General features: G+C 33.4%; 1 long non-coding RNA gene across 2 annotated transcripts in view; it reads left to right on the forward strand.

The window, feature by feature from the left end:
* LOC141384360 (uncharacterized) overlaps positions 1-12500 on the forward strand; it is a 212912-nt gene that overhangs the window by 145815 nt on the left and 54597 nt on the right. For both annotated transcript variants that reach the window (XR_015476094.1, XR_015476092.1), the window contains exon 4: positions 4264-4399. This is a non-coding gene — a long non-coding RNA (uncharacterized LOC141384360). Of the gene's footprint in view, positions 1-4263; positions 4400-12500 lie in introns of those variants that run through there.

The following is a 12500-nucleotide window of genomic DNA, read 5'->3' on the forward strand; positions in this document are numbered from 1 at the left end:
CTTTGCTGCGGTATAAATTTATGATGTGCTTTTAGGCGTTTCAGTCAGTCTGAATTTAAGTAGGAGTGTAGATGAAAATGAACAGGCATATGGCGTGCCAAAACACATTTTCATAAGCTCAACTTTTCCTATTGGTTTGAATTGGGCACAGATGGTCCTAATATCAGAGCTTATGCTGGATTAATCACCAAAGACTTGAGCAGGGTCAGTGAGTCATACATTGTTTCATCTTTTATATAGAAGCATTAACAACCTGTTTCTCTCTTAAAGGTGAAATGTGCCTTGGAAGAGTTACTCTGGAAAAAAAAAACAGTTTACATTACAACATTACAATGCATTTAATATTTTTAAAACCATCAGTAAAATGATGTTTACATCGACTACCATTCAAACATACCATTTCAGAGTAAATCAAACTAAATAAAAACCAACTGATAGATATTTATGAAAGTAAAAACAGAATAAATGAATTGATAAAAAGCAATGATTGAGAGTAAAATGTGATGAATGAATGAATGAATGGTGGATGGATGAATGGAGACAGACAGACAGACAGACAGACAGACAGACAGACAGACAGACAGCTAGCTAGATAAATAGATAGATAGATAGCTAGCTAGATAGATAGATAGATAGATAGATAGATAGATAGATAGATAGATAGATAGATAGATAGATAGATAGATAGATAGATAGATAGATAGATAGATAGATAGATAGATAGATAGATAGATGAAAGTAAAAAGAAATGATTGAATGAATGAATGAATGAATGAATGAATGAATGAATGAATGAATGAATGAATGAGATTAAAAGCAATTAATGTGTGAATGAATAAATGAATGAATGAGAATAAGAATGAATGAGCGAATGGATGGATGAATGAATGAATGAATGAATAAATAAATGAATGAATGAATGAATGAATGAATGAATAAATAAATAAATAAATAAATAAATAAATAAATAAATAAATAAATAAATAAATGAATGAGTGAATGAATGAATGAATGAATGAATGAATGAATGAATGAATGAATGAATGAATGAATGAATGAATGAATGAGAATAAAAACGAACAAATAAATGAATGAATGAATAATTGAATGAATGAATGAATACATGAATTACTGAATTATTTATGGATGAGAATAAAAATGAAAGAACAAATGAATGAGTAAATGAATGAATGAATGAAATAATGGATAAATAAATAAATAAATGAATGAATAAATGAATTAATATATGAGAATAAAAATGAACAAATGAATGAATGTATGTATGAATGAATGAATGAATGAATAAATTAATGAATGAATAAATGAATGAATTAATCAATGGATGATAATAAAAATGAACAAATGAATGAATGAATTAATTAATTAATGGATGGACGGATGAGAATAAAAATGAATGAATGAATGAACAAACGAACAATTGAACAGATTTATTGATTTATAAATAAATAAATAAATAAATAAATAAATAAATAAAGGTTGGGTGGATGAATGGATGAATGTAAAATGTAATAGAATTATTCGATTTTGAGAACAGGCATACGTGTGTTTGTGCTGATGTATGTGTTCTGTTTTCTTCAGTGGTGAGTGTTCAGTGAGAGCAAGAGTGAGCTGAGTTCAGTGTCCTGCAGAGTTGAATGGACGTCTCTCTCTCTCCCTCTCTCTCCCTCTCTCTCTCTCTCTCTCTCTCTCTCTCTCTCTCTCCTGCATTCATCATTCATATGCAGTTATGAAGAGATCGGCGTGTGAGCTGGAGTCCTGTGGCTCTGGTCTCTCTGGAATAATGACGCTTCACTGATTCATCGCTCGCTCCTCTGTGGAGCTTTAATTAGTTATTTAAGCTTCATTTTTACACAACACTGCAGAGCTCTATTGGCCTTTGTTATGGACATAATGCTAAATCAGGCGCAGATCGTGTTAGGCCAGCCTAACGGCTTTAGGATTTTATCAATACATCGTTGCTTGATGTAAATGCACTTTTTATAATAGTTCTATAATTTTATCAAATAGTTTTGAGTAAAGTGTGTAGCGCAAATAAAGAGTGCTTTGGTGTGAGAATATATAGATATATTGGACAGAAAAACAGAGGAATATATTAATTTATGGATAGGTGGATGGAAGGTTGGATAATTACTTGGACTGGAGGATGAACAGATGAAATGATGGATGGATATACACTCACCGGCCACTTTATTAGGTACACCTGTCCAACTGCTTGTTAATGCAAATTTCTTATCAGCCAATCTCATGGCAGCAACTCAATACATTTAGGCATGTAGACATGGTCAAGACTATCTGCTGCAGGTCAAACTGAGCATCAGAATGGGGAAGAAAAGTAAGTGACTTTGAACGTGGCATGGTTGTTGGTGCCAGACTGGCTGGTCTGAGTATTTCAGAAACTGCTGATCTACTGGGAGTGCTGGAGGAAACCCACGCCAACACAAGGAGAACATGCACAAAATAATTCCAACTGACTTGGCCAGGACTTGAACCAGCGACCTTCTTGCTGTGAGGCCACGGTGCTAACCACTAAACCACTGTGCCGCCTATTTATTTATTATAGATTTTTTTTGTACTCCACAAAGGGTGTTGAAGTAGATATTGAGTCCCTGGACCACATGAACAAACATTCATAAACAGCTTTGTCTTTGTGTGTTATGAATCATGTCACAGTTTAATGCTGGAAGCACCATTAATAAACCCCAGATAATTGCATTGTTTAACCATGTTGACCTCCTCAGCAGAAATGATCTTCCTCGAGTCTTGTTGAAGATAATTAACTCCAAGAATCCAGCATGTGGTCATGTTAGAGATATCATCTGCCAAGTGCAATATATGAGGATCATTATAGACCTCAGGAACTCTGCTTAGAGAACATAACTATGCATATTACAAATACAAAAAAAAAACATGATATAATAAATATTTTTACCAACGTAATAAACTAATTTGATTGAACTATTTATTATTAACAATTTATATTTGTTAAACGTGTTTCTGTCTTTTCTTTTCATTCATTCATTCATTCATTCATTCATTCATTCATTCATTCATTCATTCATTCATTCATTCATTAAACCATTCCTTATTATTAATTACTAAAATTATTAATTACTCTTTATTCATGCATGCATGCATTTATTCATTTATTCAAATTGTCTTACTCAATCAGTCATTCATTCATTATTTCATTCATTTTCAGTTTCCTTCCTTCCTTCCTTCCTTCCTTCCTTCCTTCCTTCCTTCCTTCCTTCCTTCCTTCCTTCCTTCCTTCCTTCCTTCCTTCCTTCCTTCCTTCCTTGCTTCCTTCATTAATTTATTCATTCATTCATTCATTTATTCATTCATTCATTCATTCATTCATTCATTCATTCATTCATTCATTCATTCATTCATTCATTCATTCATTCTTTTTCACTATCAATCTTTTCTTTTACTTTCATCCATTCATTAGTTTTAATAGTTTCATTCTTCATTTAATAATTTGTTCATTGCTTTTTACTCTCATTCATTCATTCATTCATTCATTCATTCATTCATTCATTCATTCATTCATTCATTCATTCATTTCTTTTACACTCATAATAAAATATTAATTTTATTCTTTTTTCGTTTTTTCGTTTTTTCGTTTTTTTCGTTTTCAATAATTTCAGTCATTTTTTTTCTAGCATTTTCATTCATTCATTCATTCATTAATTCATTCATTCATTCATTAGTTCATTCATTATTTACATTTTCATTTATTAATTTATTTTTATTTTTACTATTATTCATGCTTTCATTTTTCTCATTTGTTCTTTCATTTATTTATTATTTCATGCTTTCATTCATTTATCCATTCATTATTTTCATTCATTCATTTATTCATTCATTCATTCATTCAATTCTTTTTACTATCATTCTTTTTTAATAATTAATTAATTAATTAATTAATTGATTAATTAGTTGATTCATTAATTCATTCATTTTAATCTCAATCGTTCATTCATTTATTCAATCATTATTGTTTTCATTTTACTATCTCTCATTCATTCAATCATTCAAATGTAATTCAGCACTATATATGCACTTATATTCTTACTCATTTCAACATATTGATTTGATTCATGCAGTATTTATATTTTACATATGTGTGTGTAGAGAGAGATATAGTGAGGTATGAAGAGCTCTCCATCCCGACATCCCCTTATCTGAACCGACACTCATTTCTCCCTCATTCTTCTGCTTTTCTCCTGCTTTTCACAGCTCCAGTCTCCGAGCGGGGATTAAAGCGGATGTGCTCAGAATCCGAGTGGAGAAATCGATCCAGTCATTGACAAAGCGAAGGATGGGACGTCCCGCGGGCTGATCTTCAGAGCAGAACTGAGGTCAGGACTGCAGTGTAAGTTCAGGTTTTATAGGGTTTACACTGCAATACATCACGTTTGAGAAGCGGATCATCCTGAGATCATTTGCTGACTAAGGCATTTCAGGGCTGATTTTGAGTGAAAGGGAGAATAAGGGAAAGGGAGCACTCGCACTACTGGGAATGCTTATAGAAATGTCAGTGTCTTAACAATTGAAATCAATACAATTGAAATTGTAAAAAAAAAATTAATAGTTGCATACATGTTTGTTTATATGCATATCATGCAACCATTAACCTAAATAAAAAATATTACTATACGTTATAAAAATATTATGAAATAATAAAATTATAGTATTATATATCAAATTTATTATATTATCATATATATTATATTAGATTTTATTTTATTAAAATATACTGTATAATTGTTATTGAATTATTTTATTTTAAGTTTGTTTACATGTATACTATGTGTCCAATAACCAATGTTAAAAAAATATATACCTCACCGGCCACTTTATTAGGTACACCTTACCGGTATTGGGTTGGACCTCCTTTTGCCTTCACAAGTGCCTTAATCCTTTGTTGCAGAGATTCAACCAGGTGCTGGAAATATACCTTTGAGATTTTGCTCCATATTTACATGCTAGCATCATGCAGTTGCTGCAGATTTGTCGGCTCCACATGCATGATGCGAATCTCTCGTTCCCAAAGGTGCTCTATTGGATTGAGATCTCGTGACTGTGAAGGCCATTTGAGTACAGTGAACTCATTGTCATGTTCAGGAAACTAGTCTGAGATGATTCACGCTTTATGACATGGTGCGTTATCCTGCTGAAAATAGCCATCAAAAGATGGGCACACTTTGGTCATAAAGGGATGGACATGGTCAGCAACAATGCTCAGGTTGGCTGTGGTGTTGACACGATGCTCAGTTGGTACTAATGGTCTTGACCATGTGTACAAGCCTAAACGCATTGAGTTGCTGCCATATGGCTGATTAGAAATTTGCATTAACGAGCAGTTGGACAGGTGTGCCTAATAAAGTGAACGGTTAGTGTAGCATAGTATAGTATAGTATAGTATAGTATAGTATAGTATAGTATAGTATAGTATAGTATAGTAAAGTTTGGTTTGGTTTGGTATAGTATAGTTTGGTACAGTATAGTTTATTATAGTATAGTATAGTATAGTATAGTATAGTATAGTATAGTATAGTATAGTATAGTATAGTATTGTATATATTAACAGTATTTTTGGTTACGTCTCAGGGGGACTTCTAGTAAATATTGCAGGAATCACATGATCAAATATTCATAAACCGCTTTTCCTGCACTCTATGCCATCTGTAAACATCAATAAATAAGTGTCATTATGTACCTTACAATATATATATATATATTTACTGTATATGCAGCATAAACAGAAGCAGCGGCCATTGAGAAAAGCCTTGGGTTTAGCTGAGACTGAGCATTTATGCAACACCTTAACTGTGAAGCATTTACAATGAATGCAAATAGGAGCCTCACAGTTTACAACTGAATATGTGAAGCTTGTATTTAGTTGTGTCATACATGTGCACTCTAAAAATGCTGGGTTATTTCAATCTAATGTTGGGTAAAATCTATGGACAAACCCAAATTTCCCAATTCTAGGTTAAATTTGCTCTTGTTAATTAACCCAGCAGTTGGTTTTGTTCATATTTTGCAACCTAGCATTTTTCCCAGTGTGCAGTACATCTGTTGATGATCATATTTTTGCAGACTATAGCTCTTTGGTGCGAATTTGAGTGCCTTTCCTGGTTAGCAGGTAGCTTTCTGGGAATTTTAATGGAAATGACATCAAAACATATAGTTGTTAGCTGGATTAATGTCAGAGTTGGCTTTTGTTTGGATCGTGTCCATTTGAGAATAGACTTTTAGTAGTGTTTGCAACTGATACTGTATGAAAGCAATCCGGCCTGATTTGCGGAAATGGGCCACTATTGATGATGACAAGCAGAACTGATGTCCTGCAAGCGGAGCAAATGCGTTTCTCACTGCTGAATGACTCTGCAGAAACGTCTTCAGTGAGCACTTTACAGCCTCTACATCTCTTACAACACATCTGCTGCACAATAAACATCATTTATTTATTTATTTATTTATTTATTTATTTATTTATTTATTTATTTATTTATTTATTTACTTATTTGTTTATTTTAGTGGTTGTTGTTAAAAAATCAATTAATTTATTATTATTATTATTATTATTATTATTATTAGTAGTAGTAGTAGTAGTAGTAGTTTATTGTTAATATTGTTTTTGATATGTTGTTATTAATTAGTTCATTATTAATTATTCGTTCATTTTTTGTTATTGTTTTGTTATTGTTTTGTTATTAATTTATTATTATTATTATTATTATTGTTGTTATATTTATTATTATTATTATTATTATATTTTTTATTATTATTATTATTTATATTTATCAATTAATCAATCAAATAACTAATCTGTATTAATTATTTAATAATTAATTAAATAATTAATTGATTCATGTGATACATTCATTCATGTGTTTATCTGTTTTTTTCATTTATTCATCTTAATGAATAAAAAAATAAATAAAAAAAAAAATAAAATAAAATAAATTATTATTATTATTATTATTATTATTATTATTATTTTATTATTATTAATAATAATAATAATATTTATTCATCCATTCATTTATTATTATTATTTTTTTTATTATTATTATTATTATTATTATATTTAAATTATTGTTATTGTTATTATTATTATTTATTATTGTTATTATTTTTATTATTATTATTATGATTATCATATTTAAATTATTATTCTTGTTATTATTATTATTATCATTATTTTTATTATGATTATTATTATTATTATTATTATTATTAGTAGTAGTAGTAGTAGTAGTAGTAGTAGTTGTTGTTGTAGTAGCCATAGAATTAGTAGTATTTAGTATATAGAACACGTACGGATGCATACACACACACACACACACACAAACATCTATTGCAAATTAGATTTACGTGCAAAACAAACAAATTATTACAGCAAGTCTAGAGACTTATAAATACAAATCAGTTGTTAGTTTTAAGCTTGTTTAGTGTTATAGTAAATTATTAGCTGATCTTGTTTAATTGACAGCATTTTACTCTAATATTTATATAGTGAAAATAATACATGAAATTTCAATAAAATTTATAAAAAAATATTAAATGAAATTTAAATCTAAATGTATTAACTTTTATATTTTATTATCTATTGTTAATTATAGGTGACCCGACACTTAATATAATGAATAATGAATATAACTCTTGTTACTCTCTATTGTTTATATTAAACTGTTTTGTTTATATTCAGCAATAACTATTGCCTATATTCTCTAAACATTGGATAAAAAGCATTCATTTTCAAAAAGGATGTGTTTGTGTGTACACATACATAGACACTCACATATAAAGGTAGTAGAAAATGTTAAAGTAGGAAGAATGAGCTGTATTTCAGTCCAATATCCTGTCTGCATTTGCTTTCATTTACCAGCCTTTTATCAGCTGTTTTCCGCCATACTCCCTAGATATTGGTATTGTCATTTGCCATTAAAAACCCATATTGGTCAGGCTGTAGTCATTAGCTTGGTAAACATCTGCCGGTTGTAGTCAAGGTTGCATCTGCATTAATGATTCAGACGAGCACTGGAGACCTGCAGAGACCTGCATGGCTGGAATTGAGTCTAGTTTGGGCCAAATGAGTGTAAAAGCTGCTCATGAGCTTCATTTTAGAGACTCGTGTCCTTAAGCTCAGCTCTTACATCGACTGAAACTCAACACACCTGTGTAGACAATAATAGCAGGAATGGCGTCTGGTGGCTTCAACACCTTCAATCTCAGTGTCAGACAGAAACATGTACAGATGCTCACGGTTATTCATTCATTCATTCATTCATTCATTCATTCATTCATTCATTCATTCATTCATTCATTCATTCATCCATCCATCCATTTTCCTTTTGGCTTAGTTCCTTTATTAATCCAGGGTCGTCAGAGGAATGGAACACCAACCTATCCAGCATATGTTTTACTCAGCTGATGCTCTTCCAGCTGCAACCCATCACTGGGAAACATCCAATCACACTCATTCACACACACAAACACACTGCGGACAATTTAGCCTTCCCAATTCACCTATACCACATGTTTTTGGACTCTGGGGGAAACCGGAGCACCCAAAGGAAACCCATGTGATCACAGGGAGAACATGCAAACTCCACACAGAAATGCCAACTGACCCGGCTGAGACTCGAACCACATTTCAAAGTAGTGTTAAATACAATTTTTGGATCATTTTCAGATATTTTGTTTTAATATTATGTATTGGTAGAGAACGATTGAAGCTGTTCTTGTGGTGGTGTCAAATAACAAATTAAACTGTATCAGTTATTATAAATGAGTTAAATATTAAAAATATTAAAAACTGACCTCGGCAGGCAAAGGTTTGATTCTGGTCAACCAGTCATGGGTGTTTTAACTGAAAAACGAATGGCCTCTCGCTGAAGATGCTGTCGCCGCTGTGCCAAGATGCTTTGCCAGCAGAAGTGACTTTCTATTCATTCTGCAAGGTCAGTCAGAGAGTAGGCAGTGTGCGTTATATATCGCACTACAGTGAATTCTTGGTGACAAATGATCTTCTCACAATGTATTCCGGAAAAAATCAAGAGCTTCAATCGTTGTTCGTGCCGCACCAAATAAATGCTACAAAAATGATTTAAATGCATCTGTGATATATAATCGAATGCATTCACGTATCTCGATATTAATGGCTTTTCCAGATTGGTCAGTTTGCTTGGTAGCTCACCTCGTATGGAGTCCATCAAATAACGATTACAGCAACCAGGTAAAAACAAAAAAGCAATGTGAAATCATGGTGAAAGTAAGTTCTTTTTTTATTTGAAAACACTTTGAGTTGGGTTTAGGGAAGAGGGTGATGGCTGGGTCGTATATTTGACACAATCTAAATTATTAAAGCAATATAGAAACAAAGAATAATTGAATTGAGTGCAGTGATCCCTCGCTATATCGCGGTTCCCCTTTCGTGGGCTCGCAGTTTCATGGATTTATTTTTGTGCAATTTGACATGCTTTTTTTTTTTTTTTACAGTCCATTGTGTTCTGTGTCCTGATTGGCTGTAGACCATTGTCAATCAATCTCCTCCGTGTCTTCTGTTCAGTACAGGATGTGTTCAGCTTGCCAAATTAACATAAATCTTCAATTGATAGCGGGGTATGTTTCAACAAGGATGCAAAAAGGGTTGTAACTGTCCGCAGCAAGACCATTGTGAAGGGGGGCACACACTGGATATGCCGTGCCACGCAGTGTCATGTATTTTAGAATTGCTAACAGATTTATATCTGGGTACGCACACCGGCAACTGTCTGCAGTGCCCAGCTACAACTCAGCACACTGTTCATATTTCTGCTTCACCACAAAGCACAAATTATTTCATTTTAAATAACATGTGAGTGCGGGACTCTGGTGTGTGAGTCTGGGACTCTTAGCTTTGTGGATCAGTGACTGCCGGATAAAGAACATTACACTGGAGCCAGCATTATTCACACAAAAACTAAAACGCTTTACAAACCTTTTGCTGACAACGATGAATGTTTGCGCCTGAAAATGTGTAGCTACTTTCACACAATCTACATTGTAAAAGCGCTATTCAAATAAAGGTGAATAAAATTAATTAAATGAAATCATTAAATTAAATTAAATTAAATTAAATTAAATTAAATTAAATTAAATTAAATTAAATTAAATAATAAAATAAAATAAAATAAAATAAAATAAAATTAAATTAAATTAATTAAATTAAATTAAAATAAATTGAAAACAGGTTTTGATCTTTGGTTTTATTCTGTAATACTCACTTATTTTCTACGAAGATTTGAGCTTTGAGAGTGTTTAAACGAGAGAGAAAGAGAGAAAAGTATGAAAATGTCAATGCCTGTCTGAGAAAAGTGTATAAAGTGTGTAGTGAGGGGTTTTACAGCCCTAAACATCTATAATAATTGTAAAAAATAAAGCTGACTTCTTCGATATCACCTATTGCGGGTTATTATTCGAACGGAACTCCCGCGATTGACGAGGGACCACTGTATTATGCATAGTATTATGAGCATTATGCACATAGGCTTCTGGTAGATTTGGCAACACAAGTTGCAAGCAAATGTTGCCAGAGCAACATATTTTGCGCTTTACACACGTATTCCCAATAAGCATGGGTTGGAATTTTCAATATAATTAAATATACAACCCAGATTCATTGTGAAAACGTAGCCCCATGGATGTTTCTGGAAGCCACGAAATACATCCCGGGAGGTACGTATTTGTGCAGTTTTTGTTTTCGCGAATCCGCGAGAGGCCGCTGTGCGTGCTTTTTCGCGTCTCGAAGGCCTCTCCGGAGCGTGCGCCGTTTGCGCCTGCGCTGTTCTCGCATCAAAAGCCGCCGGAGGCTGACTGACTTAATGACTGAACAATAGACCGGGGGCCGGCAAATTGGCCAATCGGCCGACCCAGCCACCCTCCTCCATCATCTTCCTCCTTCCCTTAACCCAAGCGACGATTTACAAAAGCTGTCCAGAAAAAAAAAGTAAAATCCCTCGTCCGATTTTGACCGCGTTTTCGGATTTCGCTGCATTCTCGCCCCGTCACAAACTCTTTCGCTTTTATTTTTTGGATTCTGTTTTTCATCTTACCTGATTTCTGGAACCGCTCTTCCCCCGACTCAAACTCCGCCAATGTAACACTACAAGCTAAGCAGACAAACTGGTTGCGGTGGGAAAGCCCTCCACACGGAGGTGAGCCGCCAGCCGGCGAGCACGTAGAAGAGGAGCGGCGTCACACCGTCCCTTAGCGTTCGCTCGAAAAAACGAAATGCGGCCATACGTACCTCTGGCTATGTAAATCGCGGTCTCCAGAAACGTCGGTGGGGCTACATTTTCAGAATGAGCCTGTGTTGTAAATATAACATAAATATCTGTATAGACCATTTTGAGGGATGTAAAAAATAGTGGTTTAATGATGTTTTTTATTTAACAATTTCCATAGTTTCCGACAATCCAAACGGTCCACATATTGATCAATAATGTTATGAAAGCTGTTTTAACATTAGGTTATGATTGAAGTGCCTCTTGTTACAGTTTTGAAATAGTTTGACAACAAGCAGGTAATGACCACTGACATCACCACATTTTAATGATCTATTCTTAACGAATGACTATTACTGCCTCATTTTGTTAGAGTAATACAATTAGAAGAAGCAAAACCTTTACAAAATACTATTAAAAGTGAGAACAACAGTGTCTCTGTGTAAACAAACACATGTAGCTTTTGCTTTGGATTTGTCTGCAACTCTTAGTCAAGGTTGTTCGGGACTGAAGATCATTGAATTCTTCACCTTCTTTGCAGGAGCGGTGCAGTAATTATGAGTCTCCGTCAGCAAAAGTGATTAACCTAATCACCTGTAATACTCCCAGAGCTCAGACGCTTCAAGACATGGCTCATTGAATACAGAAATGACAATTACATGAGAAGATGCAGAAAAGAGCAGAGGAGAGCAGCGTCACTCCTCCAACCATAGTCGAATCTGTACGCTTGAGCTGTAAAAACACAGCAGATTCACATTCTGCTGCTCCTGACCCTTAAAGATGACTTTCATTAGTGTAATTCAGTAGCGCAGCAGTATTACTGTAAATAATTACAGTAACAGAACGCTGAGATAGTGATCGCTGGAAAATGATAGGTCTATTTATTTGTGTATTGATTCCTAATAGGCAGTATAAATATATTTGGTTTCTTTAGCGTTTTTTCCCCTCCCTTAGTCATTTCTCCTAAAAGCACCTAAAATAGACTGGAATGAGGAAGAGTGGAGATATTGTGCATTACAGATATGATCAGTTGGTCTTGTGATGAGAATTATGAATATGATGAGAAACAGTTCATCTTCATTTGTCATTCAGCTCGGACATTAGATGGATGGATAGTTATTTGGTTAGTTGGTTAGTTAGTTAGTTAGTTAGTTAGTTAGTTAGTTAGTTAGTTAGTTAGTTAGTTAGTTAGTTAGT

Source organism: Danio rerio, chromosome 1 (genome assembly GCF_052040795.2).
Source record: "Danio rerio strain M-AB ecotype USA chromosome 1, GRCz13ab, whole genome shotgun sequence".
NCBI lineage: Eukaryota > Metazoa > Chordata > Actinopteri > Cypriniformes > Danionidae > Danio > Danio rerio.